The 14,465-nt window shown below is 32.5% G+C and overlaps 1 protein-coding gene across 7 annotated transcripts in view; it reads left to right on the top strand.

Annotated features, from left to right (window-relative positions):
- LOC145254784 (uncharacterized) overlaps positions 1–14,465 on the top strand; it is a 371,478-nt gene that overhangs the window by 353,178 nt on the left and 3,835 nt on the right. The window lies entirely within an intron of this gene.

The raw sequence follows: 14,465 nt of genomic DNA, 5'->3' as shown, positions 1-14,465 counted from the left end.
TATATCGATGAATAAAGTTGAATTTTCTTCAAATTTGTTATTTTATTATGCTCAGGTCTTTTTTTTTTTTTTAAATTGCTCCAGACAAGGCATGAAGTCATTTGATGTAAGGATTTTGAATTGAAAGCCATGTTTAACTTCGCAAAAGTTTTCGATGACTAGCTATTCTGTACAAGTCCTGGAGATGAAAATGAGTTTTTGGTGGGTAGCTGTTCTGTATAAATCTCAGACTTTAAAATTTTGCAGACAAAGAGCAAAAATCTCTGGACACAAAAAAATTATGTGTGGGAATTCTAAAATATCCAATATTTTTATGGAGCAATTTTGGTTTCTGATTGTTTGCTAGCAGAACGTGGCTCCAATTGATTGGTCATTTTGTATCGCCAGTGTCTATAAATAGAACCTTCCAACTTTCTTTAATCATATGCTTACACACATAAAGAAAAATATTTCAACAAAGGAGCTAAAAGAAAAATTTCCACTTCAAAGTAAAAAAAACAAACTTGCCACTGATAACTGTTAGATAGATGGATTCCAACACAGCAAACAGAAATTCTTCCCCCTGTGTCAGAAATATAGTTCTTGTGATGTGAGAGCTAAAAGGCAAGATAAGGGAAGTGCTGAAAATAAAACCAGCATCCATTTTTTTTTACTCCCTTAACTCATTCGTTAAATAGAGTGCTCTCGATTTTTGGCTACATTTTGTTTGAAGTCAATTTAGCTATAAGTCTGATCTTTCTTTTCCATTCATTGTTTCCTTTGCAATAGTTTTTGTTCTAACCTAAATCTAATATAAATCTAATATATAAACGGCTATATATCTGTTTGTCTGTCAGTTGGTCCGTCTGTCTGTCTCCATATTTTCAGTCTCTATCTCCTCCGAAACAAAAAGTCGTACAGCAGTGCTGAGGCCTCAAATGATTGGATTTTTTTACAAGCCGTTCTTTTATGAGTCTTTAGCCGGTTAAAATAGTTTTTAAGGGGTCAAAAATAGTTTTTAAGGGGACAAAAATAGTTTTTAAGGGGTCAAAAATGGGTCAAAATTGAAAAAATCATTAAACATTTTGTACATTCATCTTAGTTTATTTTTAATTAGCTCATATGCATGTCACGTTGATACAATAACGTCACCAGCTTTGAATGCCACAGTTTCACTTTCGATTCTAGCTGATGGCATTTAAATACTTTTTATTTTTTTACTTTTGAAATCACAACTCTATAATAATATATACGAAATCGGGACAAATTAAAATATCATATTTAAGCGTATTTTATACGGGGAGGGGGGGGGACAAAACCGGGCGCCCCCTCTGCTAGTATGGTATAAATGTTGCAAGCAGTCGTGTCTGACAAGAGGATGCCAAATGCGATTGTATTCATTTTATTATCTCTCATTTACTTACCATCAACGTATTGTCTTTTCTTTCTCTCATGTTGGTTGTCTTGTTAGCGGCAAAGGTGTTTTTCCTCCTGGGAGGACATTTTTGGAGGTTATGTGACAAAAAAAAAACTAAGTTACAAAGGGAAATTAAATCTAGTTGAAACTAGCACTGATTGGTTATTCTAACGCTCAGTAACAAATGTGAAACGCTTGGTTATCCTTGACTTTTTGGCTAGGAGCAAAGCGTAATAGCTGTTCTGAAAAAAAGTGAAAACTGCCATAAAAAAAAATACAAAGCTTACCTGGTGTTACTAGGTAATGAATGAGGACCCTCTGTTTACTTTTGCTCCCAGCCCTGAGCCTTATATTTTATAATGTTCTAAAATTTAAAGTTTTTCTTTCCTTCTTTACGTCAATTATGTCTTTCTCTTAAGCTGCTGCTACTACTACTACTACTACTATGTTTTGTCTTTAAGCTATTTCTATATTATATTTCTTTTAGTCTGTCTTGTATATTCCACTTTTTGGAGGGAAATCACTGGGCTGATTTGGCTGAAATTTTGTATAGATCTTTATGGCAAGGTGCAGCGAACCAAGTATTATGGTATCCATTCGCTGCACAGGTTAGGGATTAATAGAGATTAGTATTTGATGCAAAAATTAGCACAAATTTAGCCATATTCAACCATCAATTTGGCATAAAGCACTCATTCTAAATCAAAGACTATAATTTCTGCCCATTTTTAATGAGTTAAAAAAAATCTAGAATTTACATAATTTTTTTTTACTCTCCTTATTTTAGTCTTACTTTAGAATTTTTTTTTTTTTCTCCAAGAGAGAGGAATATTAACATTTTATTAATATTTTAAAACTTAAATATTTGCAGACACATGAAATGGTCCCCTATGAGAAAAAAGTGAGAATGGAGCATTTTATTTCATTTGATCACTTGAGAAGCTCAAGAAATGATCTAGAAACAATAAACCCTTATTTACTAATAGGTGTTAAATACTAAGTGGGTTAGGGTTATTTACTAATAAGGGTTAAATATTAAGGGAGTGAACCCACTAGTACATAATTTGGTTAGTTGAAAATAAGAAGAAATGAAACCAGAGTCAACTTGGTGAAATTGACAACCTCTTTCTCACAGAAGATACGTTGCGAACCTATCTCTGCTCTATCATTATTTTCATACCAAGTGCTCGTCTGAACTCCAATCTATGATCCCCCTTGTCAAACTTTCACAAGAAAAACACTGAATTAGCTAGAATCACTCCAAACAATTTTCCTTATTCTCTATCTGTGCCTAAATCTAAATACAGATTCCATGAACAAAGTTTCTTTCCTAGAACTGGACACATGTGGAACACTGTTCCACTGGCCTGCTTCCCGGCTAATTACAATGTGGTAGCCTTCAAGTCCAATGTAAACAAGTTCTTGTTAAGCCATCCCCTTAAATAATCCAAATTCTACCGAATCTACACCATTATCACTACCATTTTACATTAATTAACCCTTATCCTCGAGTGACGTTTGGGCCTTGATACGCGCTTACTCCTTTGTAAAAAAAAAAAATTGAAGTTAGCTTGACTCGACTTTGGGAATTAATAGTAACAAGTATGATGTACACATAACTGAAAAAAAGAGTAAGAGAATTCGTCAGTTCATGTTATTTTAAAGTGTTCTTATAAAATATGATTAAACAGTGATTATTATTTTAGTCGTTCCCTTTTCTTTTTAATTTATGTCGTTCATTTATTCATACCATCTCTTATTTTTTTATGCTCTAATCCAATCCTTCTATTCCCTCTCCCCCTGCTGCATTTCAATCATGTGTTATGCATGCAGAAAACCAAGTTGCCGTTATCGCTATGTTAGCTTTAAAGTTAACGACTTGTATCCATTCCTTGGTAGATGCATCTTCTTCTTCTTGCATACATATCTTTGCGATCTTTCCAGACTGAGGGAAATCCACCTAATAAACAAGCACCTTTCATACCTTCAAAAAAGACTAACTTGAACAAGACCGAGGGATGGATTCAACTTGAGCTTTCGTATTATTTGTATTCTTCAGGCATGTTTTGAAACCCTCGACATCTGTTACCATTCTCTGTTTTCTCTGCGGTAGAATTTTTCAAGCAAAGATTGGACTTATCAGCCATCTCCGCACTCACCGATGATCACTCACCCCACCCTACAGGATGAGATGTTTTGGTCAATGTAAGATCCAACCTTCTTCAGCTGTATCTTGTCAAACTCTGGAATCTTTCTATCAAACTCTGGAATCTTTCTATCAAACTCTGGAATCTACACAAAATCTTGAACGGAACTCTTTATTTAATCTACAGGGATAACATGCTCTCGTTTCTTCAGCCATGACTGATTAGAAGTCTTAAGTGATTCGCAATTGTATTTTGAGTATCAACCATACTTATTGTATTTTACAACTGAATTTTACCCACTAAGCCATCTCTACGGGTTCTCTCAAAATGAGAACAGTAATCTGAAAGATCTAAATAATAAAGAATAATTATTTCTCATCTCATAAATTCAGAAACTTGATTTTTGCTATAAATCACTGACCAGTTGTGGGTAGCAAGACACACAGGCAGAGAGAGAGCAATTGAAATCACTAATTAATCATATTTTGTAAGCCCATATCATTTTACACATCTATGTGCCCCCAAACAGACTCTACTCTTCTCTATCACGTCCTCTCTTTCAGCCATTTGGCTTCATATCTGATTATACGGTATTCCCAGTTAGTATTTACTGTTATTCTCAAGTATTTTACATACTAGTTGATTTACTCCCTCAATAACTAATACTCCCACCACTTCCCGTCTAATTTGTTCTTCCTCCCACCATTAATGTGCAAACAAGTAAGAAATATTAAGATTTGTAGATTATAATCTAAGTATAAAAGTGAAAATGTGTGTGTGTGAGGACAACTCTCAACCTATATACTCAACAAATGTTTGATCTACAGACTTTAAATTTGATATATAGAGTATTCAGACATGTGAAAAACATTTTAATCGGTTTACATTCGGAAAAAAGGGCTGCTAAGAGGTAAAAATTTTAAAAATGATTACTTTGGGGAAGTTCATCGGATTTTTATGTCTGTCAACTGTTTCACAAGGGTTTGAAACGCTTTTTAAAGATCTTGGCAAACTGGCCTAATGGTTATCGTACTTGACTCACTATCTTTAGGTTTTGGTTTTAATCTCAGCTCGAGTTTTCTTTTCTTTTTTTTTTTTACATGAAGTGAACTGTTTAGAAAAAACATAATATTCGCATGCACCTGTTTCAATTTCTTTCTGTTTTTTTTTTATTTCATTTTTTTATAAAGGAATTTAACATTATGTTTAATACCGGGCAATGCCGGGTACATCTTCTAGTAATGTATAAACTGGCCCACCTGGAATTGTGGTAAAAGTGTTCGCTTATGGACCAGAAGACCAGGGTTCAATCCTCAGTCAAATCATATCAATGACTTAAAAAATGGTACTTGATGCTTCCTAGTTAAACACTCAGCATTATAAGGGATCAAGGGTAAGTGGAGCAATCCTGGAAATGTGCAAATGTAAATATACACTTGTGGAATTTAATTTACCGATTTTAGTTTTACTGGGTGGAACGATAAGTGTCATCCCAAAGAAAACAGCACAACAGCTTTATTTTAAAACTTTTATTGAAAAAATCAATTCACGTCAATTGATTATGTAGTAGAGCTGACATTTATTAAATGTAGCCGCCTTCAGCCTCAATCTTCGATACGGGTCCAGAACTGGTAGAATGTGCTTCCCAAAAGTGTCTGTGGGAGCTTGGCAAATACTTGGCGGATGGCGACGATCAGGCTGGCTTTGGTGCTGTGGGAGGTCATGTTGGTGATGTTCTCAATGTATGACCAAACGAAGTAGTTCAGGGGAAGAGGGCTAGTGGAACAATCTTGGGAATGTGCAAATATAAATATGCACTTGTGGGGTTTGATTTAGATTTTAGTTTTACTGGTAGATTTAAAATCAAAAAATATTTATCCTTTTATCATTAGTACCAGCAATGAAAAATTAAGTTTTCAGCAGCAAAAACAAACAAACAAAAAATTAATTAAAAGAATCGTTCTTGGCATCGGAAAAGAGGCACAAATTTTTTTTTTATTTTATAACCAGGCTGCCCGGCACGCCCGGTCGTAAAATACGCATAAATATTATATTTTAACTAATATGGAAACTGAGGCATGTGCATGTAAGTATTATGTTTTTTCTAAACAGTTCACTTCTTGTAAGCAAAAAAAAAAAAATAATACTCAAGTTGAGATCGAAACCAAAACCTAAGAATATCGAGTTAAGTACGATAAACATAAGACCAGCTTGATACGGCAATTACAAAATGTTTTCAAAAAATCTTGTTCTTAACATAAAGAAGCTGTCATGTTCCACGACCGCGCATGCACAGTTGTGAAACAGTTGACAAACAGTTAAAAATCCAACGACGCCCACGTACCAATTTGCTAATTTTGATCCCTTAACAACCCTTTCTCGAGATGAAAACCGATTAAAGAGTTTTCCACATGGCTGAATATCTTTTATACCAAATTTTAATTATTAATGAGTTCAATTGATCATAAAAGGAGAGGTGCCATTTAAAATCCCTGCAAATCATTTCTTCATTTGCATATTTTAAAACTAAACATTAATCAGTAGTAACTTTTCCAGGGCATTCATCGTTAAACCCAAATATCAGCTGACGCGATATTGTAAACAAACACAAACGGAGTTTGATGAACGACATTATCATTATTTTTTATTTATTTTTTATTTATTTATTTTATTTATTTATTTTATTTATTTATTTATTTATTTTTATTTATTTATTTTATTTATTTATTTTTTATTTTATTTATTTATTTTTATTTTTAAAAATTTTTTTTGCGAATTCGTCAACTGGGTAAATTATTCCTCAATAGAGGATTATTCTATAATAATACATACGCAATCTGCATAAATTAAAATATCATGATTAAGCGTATTGTATGACCAGGCAATGCCAAGCTGCTACGTAGTAATAAATATATATATATATATATATATATATATATATATATATTTATTTATTTATTTTTTACTCGCGTTCATCCCTAACAATGCATATCGCCACTTCAACATAAGGGGCTACTATATTTATATTTAAATTTCTGCATATCAGTACAGCCAAGGAAGCAGGTAGCAGGAAGGAAATTCCGAAGTCTAGCCATTCGAGGCAAGAAACTATTAGAGTAGAAAGGTTTCTGTCAGGTAGGGACCTCAACAGTGAAGGAGTGAGATTTTGTTGCTAAGCGGGTTTGTCAGGGATATGTACGTTGAAGGGGCACAAGTACGAAGAGTTCATCAGAGCACATTCCGTTAAAATATTTGTAAAACAGGCACAGAGATGCAACATTGCGGTGGGTTGGAGCTTAGTTGAAAAAATAGGACCTATTAGATTGGAAACTCTTTTCTGGACCCTATCCAAAAGGAATAGGCTAGTGGTAGATACACCATATATAACAAATACTGGTTTAGTATATTACGAAAAATCTGTTTGTTATTTTGCACATTTCATCTGTACTTCGAGAAGAAGAGGGAATAAAGATTGAATGCTAAGAAAGTGGTGTGTAAATGATTGAAATATTAAGACAGAGATTGTACATTATGACGTCACATTGTATTCTTGTAACAGAGCGCGTATGTGTGCGTGTGAGAAAATATTAGCAGCAGCAGCCGTTAAAGCATGTATGCAAATTAGCAAGTGTGCACGAACTTGCATCATCAGAAAAAAAAAAAAAGAGAAAAAGGACAGCACGTAGTTGAGCAAAAAAAAAAAAAAAAGAAGCAAAGTGTGTTCCGGGGAAGATGAACATGAAAATTTGAGGGCGCGAAAGTGCTGGCGTAGGCCTTGCAGTGATAGACTTTTAAAAAGCACATGCGGGTGCAAAAAGACTTTGGAAAAATAATGAAATGCGTTGTTTTGGAAGAACCACAAATAAATGCATTTAAAAAAAAAAAAAAATGCCAGGCACTTCTGCATGACAATATCGTAAGGCAATTGTGTGTATTTTAGTTTCAAGAACAGCCGATAGAGGGCATGTGTCAGTCGAACAGGGGTCGATAAATCGTATCACTCATTGAAAAAAAACAAACAAATAAAACAAACAATATTATTAAAAATTTCTATAAATTTTTTATAAATAAATAAAAACTTCTATATTAAAATTATATTTTGCTCTATTGACAAACCAAAAACTTTGATATATTTTTATACAATCTTATTGTGAAAAAAAAAAATTATATGTTGCTACATTTTGTACAATCGTACAGGAAAAAAACCCAAATAATTCTAAAAAATAATCTGTTTCATTTTTTTTTGTTTTTTTTTTTTCACTCATAAATCACTCATTTAAAAGAAATATTAAAACATTAAAATACTTTTTTATCAATAAATGTTTCGCTTTTCCTATATTTTTGTTATTTCGTTATTATATATTTTTGCGTACTCGGAGACACGTTTTTATATTTGAGGTTCACAGAGCAGCCGGTAGAGGGCATTTCTCATTCAGAGAACAGGGGTTGATAACTCGTCTCAGTCGCCTCATGGCACTGTCATGCAGAAGTGCCAAATGCCAACTCGGATTTTTATTCCTTTCCTTCCTTTGTTCCTGTGACGTTACATTCTGAAATTCTTTGACTTTGTCAAGAATGTCTATAGATTCTGTTATAGCTCTTTAAAACACAGATATTGTTGAACCTGCCTGACCTTTTCTTTCTTCTTTATCTGGATATCTTTCTACTAGGTTGAGAAGAAAGTTCTTGTGAAATTTATAATTTTGATTTCAAAAGATGTATTTTCAAATAAGTTTTCGTTATAATACCTTTACTTTATGTATCATTTTAAAGACCGTTTTTCGTTCTATCTAATCGTCTAAATTACAATCGTTTTAAAACAATGTCTTCTTTTCGTTGAATACAAGATTAAAAAAAAAAAGCAAATTCGCACAATTTTCTTATTTCAATTAAATCTAGGCCGAAAAGCTGCTGAAACGGCTCGTGATATCAACGAAGCATTTGACCCAAGAACCACTATTGAACGTACAGCACAATGCTGATTTAAGAAATTTCATAGCGGTCACGAGAACAAATTTAACCATATTCAACAATCAATTTGGCATAAAGCACTCATTTTAAGTCAACGGGCTATAACTTTTTCCCGTTTTTTAATGGGTTAAGAAGTTTAGTCTCTTCATATTTCTTTTGGATGGAAGAGGAAATGCAATAAACTACGAGGGGTGTGCAATAAGTAATGCACCTGACCCACTTCCCATAGTAGTAGAGCAACGAAACTTGGCACAGTTATTAGTCTTTCTCTACATAGGAACCACCCAGAGTTATGCATTTCTCCCATCATTTGATGCAGCTCTGGAGACCGTTTTTGTAGAAACACCAGGTTGGTCCTCCAACCACAACGTGACTTCAGAAATCAAGGCTGCATCATCTGGGAAACGCTTTCCTTTCAAAAACAACTTCATAGCTGGGAAGAGGTGAAAGGTCAGGAGAGTAGGGAGGATGGGGTACGATTTCATAACCACACGTCCGTACTTCTGATCTGGCGACATGCGAGTTGTAGACTGGAGCGTTGTCCTGCAGGAGGAGGGTACCTTTGCTGATCTTGCCCCGCCTCTTGATTTTGATAGCTTCCCTTAAAAGTTTCCTCAAAAGTGAAGCATAATAGACTCCTGTAATTGTGGTACCCTTTGCCAGGAAATCTATCATCACTACTCCGCCCTGGTCCCAGAAGACTGATTATGACCTTGCCAGCGGAGGGCTGCACCTTTGCCTTCTTTGGAGGTGGTGAGTCCAAGTGCTTCCACTGCATTGACTGGGCTTCAGTCTATGGATCATAGTGATGGATCCAAGTTTCATCCTGTGTAATCAGTCTTTTGAAAAACTTTGACTCATCTTCTTGGCACATTTCCAAATTCATCTTCGAGCACTTGACGTATTCTCGCTTCTGGAATGGTGTGAGCAACCTGGGAATCCATCTGGATGCATATGCAAATGGTCATGAATGATAGTTTCCACAGACCCTGTACTAATCTTGACATCTTGGGCTTTTTGGCAAATAGTAATGCAACGATCTTCCAAAATGGCAGCTTCAACTTGACGGACAGATGCCTCATCAATGGCAGAAATGGGGGCGACCAGGTGTGGGAGCTGTTTCCGGCCATGTTTGAATTCATGATGCCAGCGTTTTACAAGGTCATATGATGGAGCATTATCACCATAAGTTTCTTTCATTTCATCAAAAGTCTTCTGTGGTGTGCGTCCTTTCAAATACAAAAACCGGATCACTGCTTGACATTCAACAGGCTCCATTTCACACCTGACTCAGTTCAAACATCTGTAAAACAGAAACCACAATGAGTTCAGAGCTGTAATTTGCCACATAACCCATAGAGATATAAATCATTGCACATGCAAAATTTCAGCTAGATCAGACATTACTTATTGCACGCCCCTCATATATTCCTGAAAATGATTTTCGAGCAGATTGAGAAAAAAAATTTAAACATTAATGTTTGCCATTTGCTGTATCTTTTTATCATTTGTCTAATAAAAGCAAAGAGACTAAATGTCCCTGATTACTGGCATAATATTATAATAACTAGCGGGACCTGTGGAAATTCCACAGAGGGCTTGGTTCATATGTAATATATTGATGTTGGCATTCTGTAAATGTTCAGTGTAAATGGAGACGCTCCGATATCATTGTAGCTCTTTTGTTAAATCTACAAAAGTATTTATCTAAGCTAGCACGAACGCCTGGCAAAGCCCGGTCATAAAGTATGCTTAAATATGATATTTTAATTCTTGCAGATTTCGTATATATTAATATGGAGTTAATGTTCTATCGATTTTTATATATTATAAAGTTGCGATTGCAAAATTTAAAAAAAATATATCCATATGACTTGGGTGCATTAGCTTAAATCGAAACCGAAAGAAAAACTTATGAAAAAAAAAAAAAAAATATATATATATATATATATATATATATATATAACTTGAGTTCCTTCAGCCATAATCGAAGAATTCTTGATAAAATTATTTATAAAAAAAAAATAGATTATTGGAGTGCCATTAGCTATAATCGAAACCAAAACTTATGAAGAATTCTTAGTAAAATTATTTATGACAAGAAATGGAAGTACATAGCAATTAAACGACCCGGATGTAAGCGTGACACAGAAAATAACACACACGCTATCATATAAATACATAGATAATCGGCCAGGTCACATTGTTTGTAAGAGCAAAGTGCACAGTGGAAGCATGCCGGAACAGTGACCCAGAGGTCAGTAAATAAAAAGTACACTCTGTTACTAAGTCTAATAATAATATGCTCAGATATTTCATGTTTGTATGCATGTTATCACTTGCACACATAAAACAAAAAAAACAAAAAAAACAAATGAACTGAAAGCGTCAAATCAGCAACGATGACAATTAATGATAACAACAAAAAAAATCAATCAATTCTAACAAAATAAAATCAATCAATTCTAACAACAAAAAAATCAATCAATTCTAACAACAAAATTAAATCAATTCTAACAACAAAAAAATCAATCAATTCTAACAACAAAAAAATCAATCAATTCTAACAACAAAAAAAAATCAATCAATTCTAACAAAATAAAATCAATCAATTCTAACAACAAAAAATCAATCAATTCTAACAAAATTAAATCAATTCTTACAACAAAAAAATCAATCAATTCTAACAACAAAATTAAATCAATTCTAACAATGAAAAAAATCAATCAATTCTAACAACAAAATAATTCTAACAACAAAAAAATAAATCAATTCTAACAGCAAAAATAATCAATTCTAACAACAAAAAATAATCAATTCTAACAACAAAAATAATCAATTCTAACAACAAAAAATCAAATCAATTCGAACAAAAAATCAAATCAATTCTAACAACAAAATCAAATCAATTCTAACAACAAAAAAATCAATCAATTTTTACAAAAAAAAAATAAATAAATAAAAAATCATTTAGCTACATAGAATAAGGGAAACTGGATATTTGAAAACTTCAAAAACATTTAATTTAATTTTCTATGTTTATTATCTTTAGCAAATTAGGTGCAAACCTTTTTATAATATTTGCTAATATTTTTCCTTCGAGGAGATGTACAAACATCGAAAACTCATGGGTTAGGGAAATATATTTTACTATACTGTCTTGCATACAATAAAGTTTCTATATTTGAAATTTAATTTTTTCAAATCACAAATTTTAAATTCCTAAATTATTATATATATATATATGTGTGTGTGTGTGTGTGTGTATATATATATATATATATATATATATATTAGTGATGGGACGATTCCAATATTTTTTCCGATTCCATGCTAATTTCTCGATTTCGATACAATTTCAGATTCTTTATAAATCTCTAATTATTTAACTATAAGATTGTTATTTCCCCCGATTTTCGTCAAAACACAAATTAAATATGCAGATATTTTCCTAAACATCAAAATACACTTGTGAAGGATGATCTATCAATTTTAGCTTCACTGGTAATTTAAAATCAATAAATATTTATTATTGTATCATTATTACCAGCGATGGAAGACTTTGCTTTAAACAAAATCAAATCAAAAAAAGACAATTAAAAGAATCGTTTTGGCATCAGAAAATAGGAATCAATTTTTCCGATTCCGTGCCCCAAATTTTCCGATTCTCCGATTTTGATTAATCGTCCCACCACTAATATATATATATATATATATATATATATATATATATATATATATATATATATATACATAATTCTTTTGTTTCATTTTACATCAGTCAAATTTCTCGGAAATCAAGGGAGCCCCCTTCCTGGGGCAAACACTTGATCTCTATATAAGATACATTGATATTCGAATATTTCAGTAAAGTTCTCCTTTACTTCTCAGAGCATAATTTTCTTCTTTCTAATTGACCAATTGACCAATTGAACATAGTATATAGTACATATTTTCACTCGCGGGGGAAGGGGCACCCAACTTTGCCCCGGTGTAAAATATGCTTAAATATGATATTTTAATTTGTACAGATTTCGTATATATTATTATAGAGTTGTGATTTCAAAAAATTTTTAAAAATGTGTGTAGGTGCCATCAGCTAGAATCAAAACCGAAACCGTGGCATTCAAAGCTGGTGACGTTACCACTGTACCAACATGGCACACACATAAACTGATTAAAAATAAACTAAGATAAATGTGCAAAATGTTTAACGATTTTGACCCATTTTTGACGCCTTTAAAAACAATGTTAAATGGCTAAAGACCTATAAAAGAATGGCCCGTAAAAAATTCAATCATCTGAGGCGCCTTGCGACTTTTAGTTTCAGTAGAGATAGTTTGAAAATATGGAGATTGACTGACCGACCAACAGACAGACATATAGTCATTTATATATTAGATTACGCTCTGCTAGTGTTAATAAATTTCAGCCATATTGGGCCAGTAGTTTCCAAGAAAAAGTGAAAGCACAGGAATTTCCATAAGGTTCCACTAGTGTTATCAATTCTGGTACTGATCCATACCCTTCACGCCCTAAGCCATAAACAGATTTCCTTTCAATAGTCTCCACTTCCTATTTTCTCTCAAGGGAGGTAATTCTGCTGGCATATTAGCATATATTGAAGGCTTATGAAATGCGGTGTTTTTAATCAGTGTATTATTCAAATTACTCAAGCATTTCTGTTGGGCTTGATCAGGCTGTCTCAAGATACTGACATTCTGATCTAAAATGCACCAAACATTGTTTTTTTTTGTTTGTTTTCTTTCTCTATGCAAAACTCAAGTCATGTTTTAAAGTCAAAAACATAAACAACAATTTTTCTCTACAAAACAACCAAAGCAAACGAAATTGAATATTGAAAGATATAAAGAATTCGAATCATAAAGACTTTGCATAAAATAACTAAATGTGAAAAGGGTTGATATCTTTATTATTTGCATTCTTCGGACTACCATTCTCATCTTGAGTGTTATTTTCATGTTTCAGTCGATGTAACCTCTGACCTTCTTCAGGTGTATTTAATGTTGTGAAAATAACACTCAAGATGAGAACAGTAGTCCAAAGAATGCAAATAATATGAATAATAATTCCTCATCTCAAAAATTCAAAACCGAAGGATTGATATGCCTTAAAACCAAACCAAACTAAATCAAACCAAATATCTCAACAAAAGATTGAAGAATGGGAAATAAATGGCCAGTTTTATTATTCATGCAAGACAAATTAAGGCATAACAAATGTATGACAACTGCTCCTACTGATTCTCTATTCATGTGATATTTTGGCACAACAAACGCCTCCTGTTTTTTTTGTTTTTTTTTTACTAAAAATATTTGTAAAAAAAATAAACGATTTTTCAGACATGGTAGAATATTAAAAATATAAAACAAGTCAAGCGAAAAATCTTTTCTTTATATGTTTTAAGTTTAAAAAAAGTATCTGTTTACTGTTTTAAAATCCTTTTTTTTTTCTTTTTTTTACTTCTTCTATGGAAATATTTGTAATATATATGTGTGTGTGTGTGTATGTTTACTAGAAAATGACCATGGAAAGTAAATATATCAAATTTTTTAATTCCTTAAAAATTTCAGCCTATCAGTCTGAAAAAAAAATGCACGATAACTGCTGCTTTTAATTCTCTATTTGTGCAATATTTAGGCATTATAAATTAAAATATTCTAAAACAAAAAGAAAGGGTTGATGTGCCGCAAAACAAAACAATTGAATATTGTTGAACTTTATATGCCAGAAAAAATCTAGTATGTATAAAAGTATATCAATTTAAATTTTTTGTTGAAATTTATGTCAGAAAAAAATCTAGTATGCATAAAAGTATATCAATTTAAATTTTTTGTTGAAATTTATGTCAGAAAAAAATCTAGCATGTATAAAAGTATATCAATTTTAATTTTTTGTTGAAATTTATGCCAGAAAAAATCTAGTATGTA

The sequence above is a fragment of the Euprymna scolopes genome, chromosome 30 (assembly GCF_053919585.1).
Source record: "Euprymna scolopes isolate OS-2025 chromosome 30, ASM5391958v1, whole genome shotgun sequence".
NCBI classification, from domain to species: Eukaryota; Metazoa; Mollusca; class Cephalopoda; order Sepiida; family Sepiolidae; genus Euprymna; species Euprymna scolopes.
The sequence above is the reverse complement of the archived record's forward strand: the minus strand, read 5'-3'. Positions and strand labels throughout refer to the sequence as shown.